At 44.3% G+C, this 9,680-nt stretch overlaps 1 long non-coding RNA gene across 1 annotated transcript in view; it reads left to right on the top strand.

The window, feature by feature from the left end:
* Window positions 1-8,331: 8,331 nt before the first annotated feature.
* Window positions 8,332-9,680, top strand: part of LOC116653197 — a 10,202-nt gene continuing 8,853 nt past the window's right edge. The window contains exon 1 of the long non-coding RNA XR_004306676.1: window positions 8,332-8,494. This is a non-coding gene — a long non-coding RNA (uncharacterized LOC116653197). The remainder of the gene's footprint in view (window positions 8,495-9,680) is intronic.

The raw sequence follows: 9,680 nt of genomic DNA, 5'->3' as shown, positions 1-9,680 counted from the left end.
AAGAAGCCGGGCGGGAGGAGGCTGAGCCCGGTCGGCCCCTCCCCGGCCCCCGCCCTCGCCCCTGCGCCGCACGGAGCCGGGAGGGATGCGGTTGCTTAGGTTTTGCTGCCTGTAGCTGAGCCGCTCCAGTACGACAGGCTGTGGGTCTGCTGTCATCGTTCGGCACGGCTGCTGAGTCAGTTTTAAAGGCAATAAATGGATATTTCCGATAACGACTCTCGTACAAGCAATTGGAAACGCACCGGTGTAGATCGGATGTAAAGGTGAAAAGGAGAGGAAGAAACTTATGCAATAGTCCTTTTATTGCTTTCCTTTGAGCACCTTCATGCAGGTACTCCCCTGTCTGAGCCCTTATTTTCTTGTACAGGGCATCAAATGAGCCACTCAGTTCTTGCACGGATAGTAACAACCAACCAAATTGTCTTGGGTGTACAGAAAGTTTGTAATTTGCATATTTTATTGCAAAAAATGAAATAAAATGGAACAAAACTGCTAAACTTCTGAGCAGGAAATTTCTCACACTGCTCCATGATTTTATTGCCACGGTAGTGTTTCATGAAAACACAGAATTGTTTTGGTTGGAAAAGACCTCTAAAATCATCTTGCCCAGCCTTCAGCTCCCCCCACTGTGCCCACTGACTGTGTCCTTCAGTGCCACATCCACACAGCTCTGAACACCTTCAGGGATGGTGAATGCACCACCTCCCTGTGCAGCCTGTGCCAGCACCTCACTCCTCTTTCTAAAATTAAGTTTTTCATAATACCCAGTCTGAACCTCCTCAGCACAACTTAAGGTCATTGCGTCTTCTCCTATCACTGTTTCCTAAGATGCTGATCCCCACCTCATTACAACCTCCTTTCAGGCAGTTGTAGAGAGAGATAAGGTTTTCCCCTGAGCCTCCTCTTCTCTGGACTGAGCAATCCCAGGCAGTGCTGAAATGTACTGCAGCACTGGGACAGACCTGCTAATGTGCTGATGTTTTCTGGGGGATGCTTTGGGCTGTCTGTCACAAGCTCGTGGTCTTTCTGACATTCAAAGCTGCACATACAAGGGTCTGTCAGCATAAGACTGGCAAAGTTTTACTGGTAAAACACTATGAGATATACGAATTCCTGCATAGGATACATCATCAACACAGCCTAAAAACAAACAAGCAAAAAACTGAAATTCTTGATGCCTAAGTCTGCCTTTTCAGTGGCTTCATTACTGAATGATGAACAAACTGAAAAAGAATAAAATAAAAATAAAATAAAACAAAATTCCCACAAATAATACCCCAGAGAAAGAAAGATGTAAGGAAACTGAAAAGCAGAGATACTGTTTTTTTACATTCAAGATACAGAAATAGAGCTGCACTTTTTCACTACAAACACATTGAAATCAATTTGTATAAAGCACACTACTACATAGAACATAACTGACTGATGCTTACGCTCAAATAATGTAAAACAGGCGATGCTCAGGGTTTGCAGCTATAGGACTGCATGAAAACCCAGGGCATCAGGCGTGCTCTTGCTGGAAGGAATTTGGAGCTAAGAAGAGATTAAAATTCACAATATACCTTGGAAGAATCACATAATGTTTTAACAAAGTATTTGGTTAATTTTCATGAGTATTCTCAGGAATGTCACTCTGCAATTACTAAATGTATTGTACAGGGGTTGCTCCAAAAGTAATGCCTCCTATTTTTTTGTGTTGGCCCACAACATCAGAGACAGATGTTAGTAGTATGGCTGAAAAAGTCAAACCTTCCCACCAATATCCCATTACATGTTATTGCTGTGTGACAGATGGCAGCAGAAGTGCAGTCTGACACAATGGCATCTGACATGGAAGTGCATATGAAGTAAAGGTACACTGAATTCCTCACCAATTGTACACCCATTGGCATCTTCTGATGCTTGATGAACATTTCTGAAGACCAGAGGATGTGAGTGTAGTGTGTATTGAGACAGTGGGTGGTGCATTTCAACAGTGGTCACCTCCACTGGCACGGATGTTTCTGAATGCAGCCTGGCAGGTTCTTGTTCATTGCTGGTGATAATGCAGAGCTATTGGTGGTGATTATGTTGAAAAATAGTATTTTATTATTGAGAATTTGCTCAGTCAACTAGTTTCCATGGAAATAAATAGGAGGCATTGTGCTAGCCTTCTAATTTACGTAGAGATTGGCTCAAATATCTGCAGATGATGATTTGGTATTGTCTGAAAGGTTCCAATGCACTGGTGGATGAGGAAGGGCTTGCTGAGTGGGGTTACAGAATATGTGTAAGCCTGAAAGAAGGTTTGATTCTTGCCCTGCTCTGTTTGTGATAGTTGCTTAGTACAGTGTGCTGCTTCTCCATTTCACCAATGGAATGTGGGTATTGCTTCTGCCACAGGCTTCAAGGCTGAGCAGACAGGCTTCAAGAAATGAAGGTGCCCAGCTCAGCAGTTGATCTGAGCATTTCATAGCAGGTTGTGCAAGCTCCATTCTGTTCAGGATTGCACCATGGGTAAAGTGGGTTGTTAGATGAACAAGAGTCTTGTCGTGCACTCCTCTTGGCAAGCTCTCATGACCATACAGTTCTTCCACGGATTACTTCTCTTAGCTGTTCATAGGATGCTTGTTGACCATCTTTTTGTTAGAGGATGGGTACTAAGGCACTGGATCCATCCATGCACGAAAACTGGGCTAAAGCTGCCAGTGTGTATCTCAAAGAATGATTATGGATGTGTATGACCTTTAGGATCTCAGGATCTTGAAAAATTGACAGCATACAAGAAATTGTTGTCACTTGCATAATACTCTTCTTTCTATTTTTTTCTTTTTTTCTTTTTTTTTTTTTTTTCTGGTGGGTTTTTGCTTTTATTTTTTCACTTATTGAGTCTCTTGGCACGCAGCTTGTGAGCTACTGTAGCTACTTTCAGCCTTGATAAAAGCAGTAGAAGCGAAAACTCCAGAAGGTGGTTTTATCGTTTTGCTACTTTGCAAAACCAGCACAAAGTATGGGAGCAATTTGGGGGTGAGGTAAAATGAACTCAAACTCTCTGCCTGGATATCAAGTAAGAAAGGTTTTAACAAACTCTTTGCCAGTAAGTAGTCCACACATGCTTTTTTTCCCCTTATAAACCTCATTATCACTTTTTATGGCATGTAAAATGTTATAAAACAATTTATATCATCACCTTTAGACTACCGCATGTTTTATGGCTGCCCATGATTAGATAAAGCAAGGTGGCATGGAAAAGGAGAGGTGAAAGTAACTGACCGGATATGAAGGTCAGCAGAATTCAGCTCTGTCTTTCATACAAGTGGGCCAGAAGTGTCTTATGATACAAGAGAGTTATAGGGCATAGTGATGGTGATGGGAACTGTTGAGGAAGTTCAGGGCAGAGACTGAGATAAAATCTGTGAAGTAAGCGGTGGTAAGATGTGAAGAAAATCTCATATGGATAAGCTCAGTTTTCAAGTGAATGGAACAAGCTATAGATGGCATTCTTACATGCTGGCACTTCAGATTTGACAGCCAAGCTGCATTGACTAGAAGTCAGTAACTAGCATGGCAGAAAGAAAGCAAACAAGCACTGAACCAGATACATGAGCCTACTGGACTCTCCTCAGAAGTGAAACTGTAGGACAGCAGGTATGTGAGAAGAGATTTTGTAACCTTCACACAAGTATCTACAAGTTTTATGGACACCCATAAAATGAAATATCAAAGTATCCACTGAAATGTTCATGTCTGATATTACTGTAGCCTGCCAGCCAAATGCTACCTTGGAGCTAGTCTGCATCATTTTACATTAAAGTTCCACTTAGAAGGAGTTCTAAGTGGATTAGTTGGTTGTTAATAAGACACACTGAACAAATAGTAGCGTGTACATTATTACAAGCATATCCACAGAATGTGTTAGTGACTACTACAAACAATCTATTGAATACATAATTGCTTAATCAAGTTTCCACAGCCTACTTAATATGAAGCATGACTACAGATTCGTATCCCAGTGGCAAGCCTGCTATAAGATGCCTGGGCAAACTTCTGTGGCTTTTCTGTCTCTTTGGAGATGGCTGCTGTTACTTTTGGCTTATGATAACTGATAAAATCAATCTCTCTGTTCCTATGCCAATGCCGCATGAATGACTGAGGATCAAATTTAACTCAAGAGCCTATCAGCCTTCTTTAGAGTTAAATGGGCAGCATCAGTCCCATACAGTGCATGATAGGCCTTCACTAAACTAGCCCAAGCAAATGCCAGACTGTAATTATAGTGACCTGACCGGAAATAAGGAAGTTTGCTTGCACTGAGATTTAGTTCAATGTGTTGTTTTCAGGTGGCTGCAAAACAAAGTGTGGTAAGGACCTGCTCTGACCTGTCATTTAGCTCTACATGAAGTGTAACAGTTCAGCCAGTGATGGATAGACACAAAAGTTCTGTACAGTTTAAGAGAGAAACATGTTAGCTCAGGAACAAAATAAATGTTATCATTTTATATGAAAGCCTCTAGTTTTAGATGATATCAAACAAATCTTAACTGAATGGATGCCATTAAACAGTTGGTCTCATCATTATCTCTGGGGTTATCTTTGTTTTCTAATTGAAAATGAAAGAAGACTTCTGAGCCTAACTTTATCCGCTTGTGATTATTAGTGACAGCACTTCTCATGGGAGCTGGGAGGCCTTTACCTTGGATTTTTTAAATATGAATGACCATAAGACAGGATTCCAATACAAAAAGGGAAAGGATAGAAACTGATTACTTTGAGGGAAGTTGCCTTTGTTGGGTGAGAAGAACAAAATGAACCTGGGACAGTTGCTTTATCATGCATGCTACTTCTCTGGAGGTCTTAATTGGCCGATGCCTTGACAGCTTGTGTCATTTAATGTTTTTCTTAACTTTCTATAACATATGAAAGTTACATAAATGGTCCAGCAAAGCTGCAAACTGTCTGTGTCTGTTTGCTGTTAGATATACTCCTACGCTTCACACAAAGGCAGATGTCCTGTTAGGAATTTTCTTGCAATTACTTGCCTTGCATTTGTGATGCAAAATCTAGCTGACATTTCTTTCCCCAAGCTGAAATGTCTAGCTTTGAAACTCCACTACTTTATTGGTAAGGAAAAAGTAATTTGGGCACAAGACAAATGTGCCACATACTTCTATGCTAGTCACAATAGATCTTTCCTTGAAATTCTGCTTCTTCTTTACTAAGAGAGTGGTTAGGTCCTGGAACAGGCTGCCCAGGGAGGTTGTGGATGCCCCATCCTTGGAGGTGTTCAAGACCAGGTTGGACAGGGCTCTGGGCAACCTGATCTAGTAAATGTGTATGTTTGGTGGCCCTGCTAGGCAGGGGGGTTGGAACTACACGATCCTTGAGGTCCCTTCCAACCCGGGTCATTCTGTGATTCTGTGATTCTGATTGTTCAAAATAACACCCACCTTTAATTAAAGAGCTGGATTAGTAGGAAGATTGCAGGTTGAAAAAAACAAACACACAAACAAACAAAGCACATGCTGTCTTGCTAAAGGTTATTTTAAATTGAATTGACTAGTGCCCTCAACTTCATGCAACTTCCCCCAGGTTTGATCTCAGACAAACAGAGTGTCAATTACATCTTGTATACTATAGGCAGTATTCAGACTTGAAAGGTTTTCAAAGATCAAGATGAATTGGCTACTAATCTAAAAAATGAAACCAACAGGAGATTCTTCACCTCTGTACATAGTTGCCTTTTCCCACTGATGAACAACTTTATCCTTTAGAACTGAGATTTCAGCATTTAGTCTTCTATTAGATTTCCATTGTATAAATAAAAATACAATGTGATTTCTTTGCTAAAGAGGAGAAAATCTTGTATCATTTGTGTAGTACTAAGTATGCAATTTGGAGACAAATATGTCAGGTAGGTTTTGTTTGTTTGTTTGTGGTTGGGTGTGTTTTTTTTCCCCTTCTTTTTCTTTTTGTGATTAAACATGCATATGTATCTTTATATTAATCTCTGTGTACTACTTAGACTTACATAAACTCATTCACAGACAGTACTTACACATCACTTCACTGTGGTATAAAAAGCATAATAAAACCAGTTTGATGTTCACCTGCTCTGATGGGTGTCAGAGTTTACAAATCAAAATAAACGAACTGCTCCTACATGATATGTTGCCAATGCATACTGGTTTTCTCTCATTTTTCCATTATTAAGGATGTAAGTAGGTCTTTAAAAACTGGATAAATTCAAGTTAGATCAATTGTAGTGGAATCAGTATTAGTATCTCCTGTTCTAAATTAGCTTTAATCAGCAGCTTGTGTGCAAAGTGATCTTTTGAAGTCAACAGGTTTTTTTCATTACCTTAGACAGCTAAGCTAAAGTGACTAGAACTCAGTTATCTTACTATTCTGATCTTGAAAAACTTTCTGGCTTCTCCAGGACAAAACCACATCTAAAACTGAGCAAAGGTGATAAGATCCCAAACATACCTGAGTATGTTTCTGTAAGGGTAGCTATTATAAAAACATCAACAAAGATGATGGTAGATATTTAAAGGTTACTAGCAAAGGAAAACTCATCAATGTTGATGCCTCAACCAGAAAGCTGTAGAAGTCTCCACCAAGGAGCAATCTCCAAGAGATGCTACCTCAGTGGTGGTCAGCTCTTAAATGAGGTCTTAGAGGAGGTGGAGTCAAGCTCCACCCCTTGTGGGAGCACAGCTAAATTACTCTCACCTGTGCTCCCACAGCTGACCCAACATTTGCCTCACTTGATTAATCAGAGGTTCAAGCTGTGTTTTCCCATACAGTTTCCATTGTTGCTCCTCTTGTGTACTCTTTTATCTTAATCCCTTGTCATGGTTTTATGATTTGTTATTGATTTTTCACATCATAACACTAGGAGTTAAAAAGGTAATGCTGTCACGGGATGCAAAAGGCCAGTGTTGGTGGTACAGCAGCAGAGGCTGAACCTTCCACCAGTATTCCACTACGTGTTGTTTCTGTGTGATAGATGGGCATCAAAGGGGCAGTCTGACAGAATGGCACCTGACATAAAAGTGTGTATGAAGCAAGAGCATGTCACTGAATCCCAGTGTGTGGAAAAAATGGCATCCACTGGCCTTCATGGATGCTTGCTGAATACTTATGGATGTGAGCACAGAGGGACTGTGCATAGTGCATTTCAGCAGTGGTGACAGTGACCATGGGCTACGTGTGCTGGTGCACATTTTGACAAGCCACACCATGCAGCCTCCTGTTCATTGCTGGAAAAACAAACGAACAAAAACCCCACATAGCTAATGGTAATGACTGTGCTGAAAAACAGCATTTTGTAGCTGAGAACTCACTCTGTTAAACAGAGTTACTCGTTTAATCTGTTGTCATTTCCATGAAAATAAATAGAAGGCATTACTTTTGGAGCAACCCACATATATGTAGCCCAAGACAATTCCTCTTCAGTCAATGTAGCCTAGGCAAATGAAAGGTTGGACAGTCGTGCTACACAGCATCTGCAGCACAGCTGGTTCCCTCAAGTCCTGGGTGCCCTCTGTGCTGGTCTATTTGCCTGTATTGCTTTCCAAGCAAGAGATTCCTTGAAGGCGAAACTTTTCCTCACAGCTGCCCAGTCATCTCTGCTACTGCCCTATGGATCCGTCATTTTGTATCCCTCTTAGCCATAGTTCATAATACTGTTACAATGAAAAAGAACGTAGCAAAGCACAGAGGGAAATGTGTTTAGCAAACATTCCCTACAGTGGGCAGCAACCAAACTTCCAACCACGGTGTGTAATGAAATGGTAGAACACAAACAACTCCATAAAACAAAAACATCTCGAGATTACAAATAAAATGTATCCTCCACACATCAGACATCGTTTAACCCCTTTCTCTTGCTAACAACATGTAGGAGCTCAGATGGGATTTTGCCTGTAGGCACAGAGATGTGAGGCGTCAATGGCAAAATTCACACAAAAAAATAAAAAAACAAAAATAAAATTAAATGTATATATTTAACTACACTTGTGGACAGCAACTACTTAGGAAAGAACACTTAATGTTTATGAAACTGTTAAAAGAAACACTGAAATTGAAGAAATAATTCCTCATCCCCAGCTGAACCCGGCTGTGAGGTGACACCACCTGTGAGAGACTCAGCCCTGAGGAGATGGGCGGCAACCAATGCGAGGGGCAGTGACCTTCAGGTGACCCCAGCCGTGACCTCCAGGTGACCCCGGCCCTGCCGCCTTCAGGTGGGAAGGGCGGGAAGCTGAGGTGAGAGGAAAAAAAGAGCGGGAAGAGAAAAGGGCGGGAAGAAAAAAGGGCGGGGAGAGAAAAGGGCGGGAAGAGAAAGCTGCGTTCTGAGCTCCTATTGGCTGCCGGGCGTGAGGAAAACCCATATAAGGCGTAGGCGGGAAGGTGAACAGGTGTAGTTTACCTCAGCGAAAAAAAAGGAGCGGAGCGTTGCGAGGCGAAGATAGCAGCGGCAGCGGGACTACAGACAGCCGTCGGGAACGAGGTACGGTGCGAAGGGGTGGCGCGGCTGGGATCAAGGAGTGCAGTGCCGGGCACGATTTATTAGAAACGACGGGTGCCTGAAAAGTCGATGCTCTGACGGCACGCGGGTGGGGGGATGGCGAGAGTGGGGCCACTGACGGTCATCGGGAAAGGGAAGCGGGCCGGGCGGAGCGACGCCTCCGACGGTGGGGGGGCGGGACCGGCTGAGCGGAGCAGCGCCTCTGACGGCTGGGGGGGGGCGAGCGGAGCCTCCGACGGGGGATGGGGGGTACCGGCTGGAGTGGCGCCTCCGACGGCGGCGGGGGGAAGCCGAGCGGAGCGGCGCCTCCGACGGCAGGAGGGTTGGGGGGGGCGAGAGGCCGATCGGAGCGGCGCCTCTGATGGCTGGGGGGGGGCGAGCGGATCGGTGCCTCCGACGGCAGGAGGGGTGGGGGTGAGGCCGATCGGAGCGGCGCCTCTGACGGCTTGGTGGGGGGCCCGGGCAGAGCGGCTCCTTTGACGGCAGGCGGGTAGGGGAGGCCGGGCGGAGCGGCGTCTCCGACGGGGGTTGAGGGGTACCGGCTGGAGCGGGGCCTCCGACGGCGTGGGGGGAAAAGCCGAACAGAGCGGCGGCTGTGATGACTGGGGTGGAGGGGGAGGCCGAGCGGAGCGGCACCTCTGATGGCTGGGGTGGGGCCGGCCGGAGCGGCGCCTCCGACGGCGGGTGGTGGGGAGTCAGGAGGAGCGGCTCCTCCGACGGCAGGCGGGTGGTGGGGGGGGGCGCGAGAAGCGGCGCCTCCGACAGCTGGCGGGTGCGAGGGGGGGGCCGACCGCAGCGGTGCCTCTGACGGTAAGCGTGTAGGGGAGAGGGGGGCGGCCGGGTGGAGTTGCCCCTGACACCTCTCCTTTGAACATGCTGTGGCAAAAAAATAAAAAAATAAAAAAATCTCGTTGTGACTGACATGATGCACTTTAGGGACTTTATTTCAATTGGTCACATGGAGGTGTGTTTCTAGATGAGGCATTCAGGATGTAAAGAAGAAATCATTAGAGCACTATTACAGTCGTGTAAGAAAATAAATGTGAAGGAAAAGCTTTAATAATAAAGATGAGAATGATTGTCTGAGAAATACGTAGCCATGAAAATAAAAATCCAGTTTACTACATTGGTAATAGATAATGTGTGGTCAACCTCTCTTTTAATTTGC

This window comes from Coturnix japonica, chromosome 3 (assembly GCF_001577835.2).
Source record: "Coturnix japonica isolate 7356 chromosome 3, Coturnix japonica 2.1, whole genome shotgun sequence".
Lineage (NCBI taxonomy): Eukaryota > Metazoa > Chordata > Aves > Galliformes > Phasianidae > Coturnix > Coturnix japonica.
This window is presented reverse-complemented; position numbering and strand designations above follow the sequence as displayed.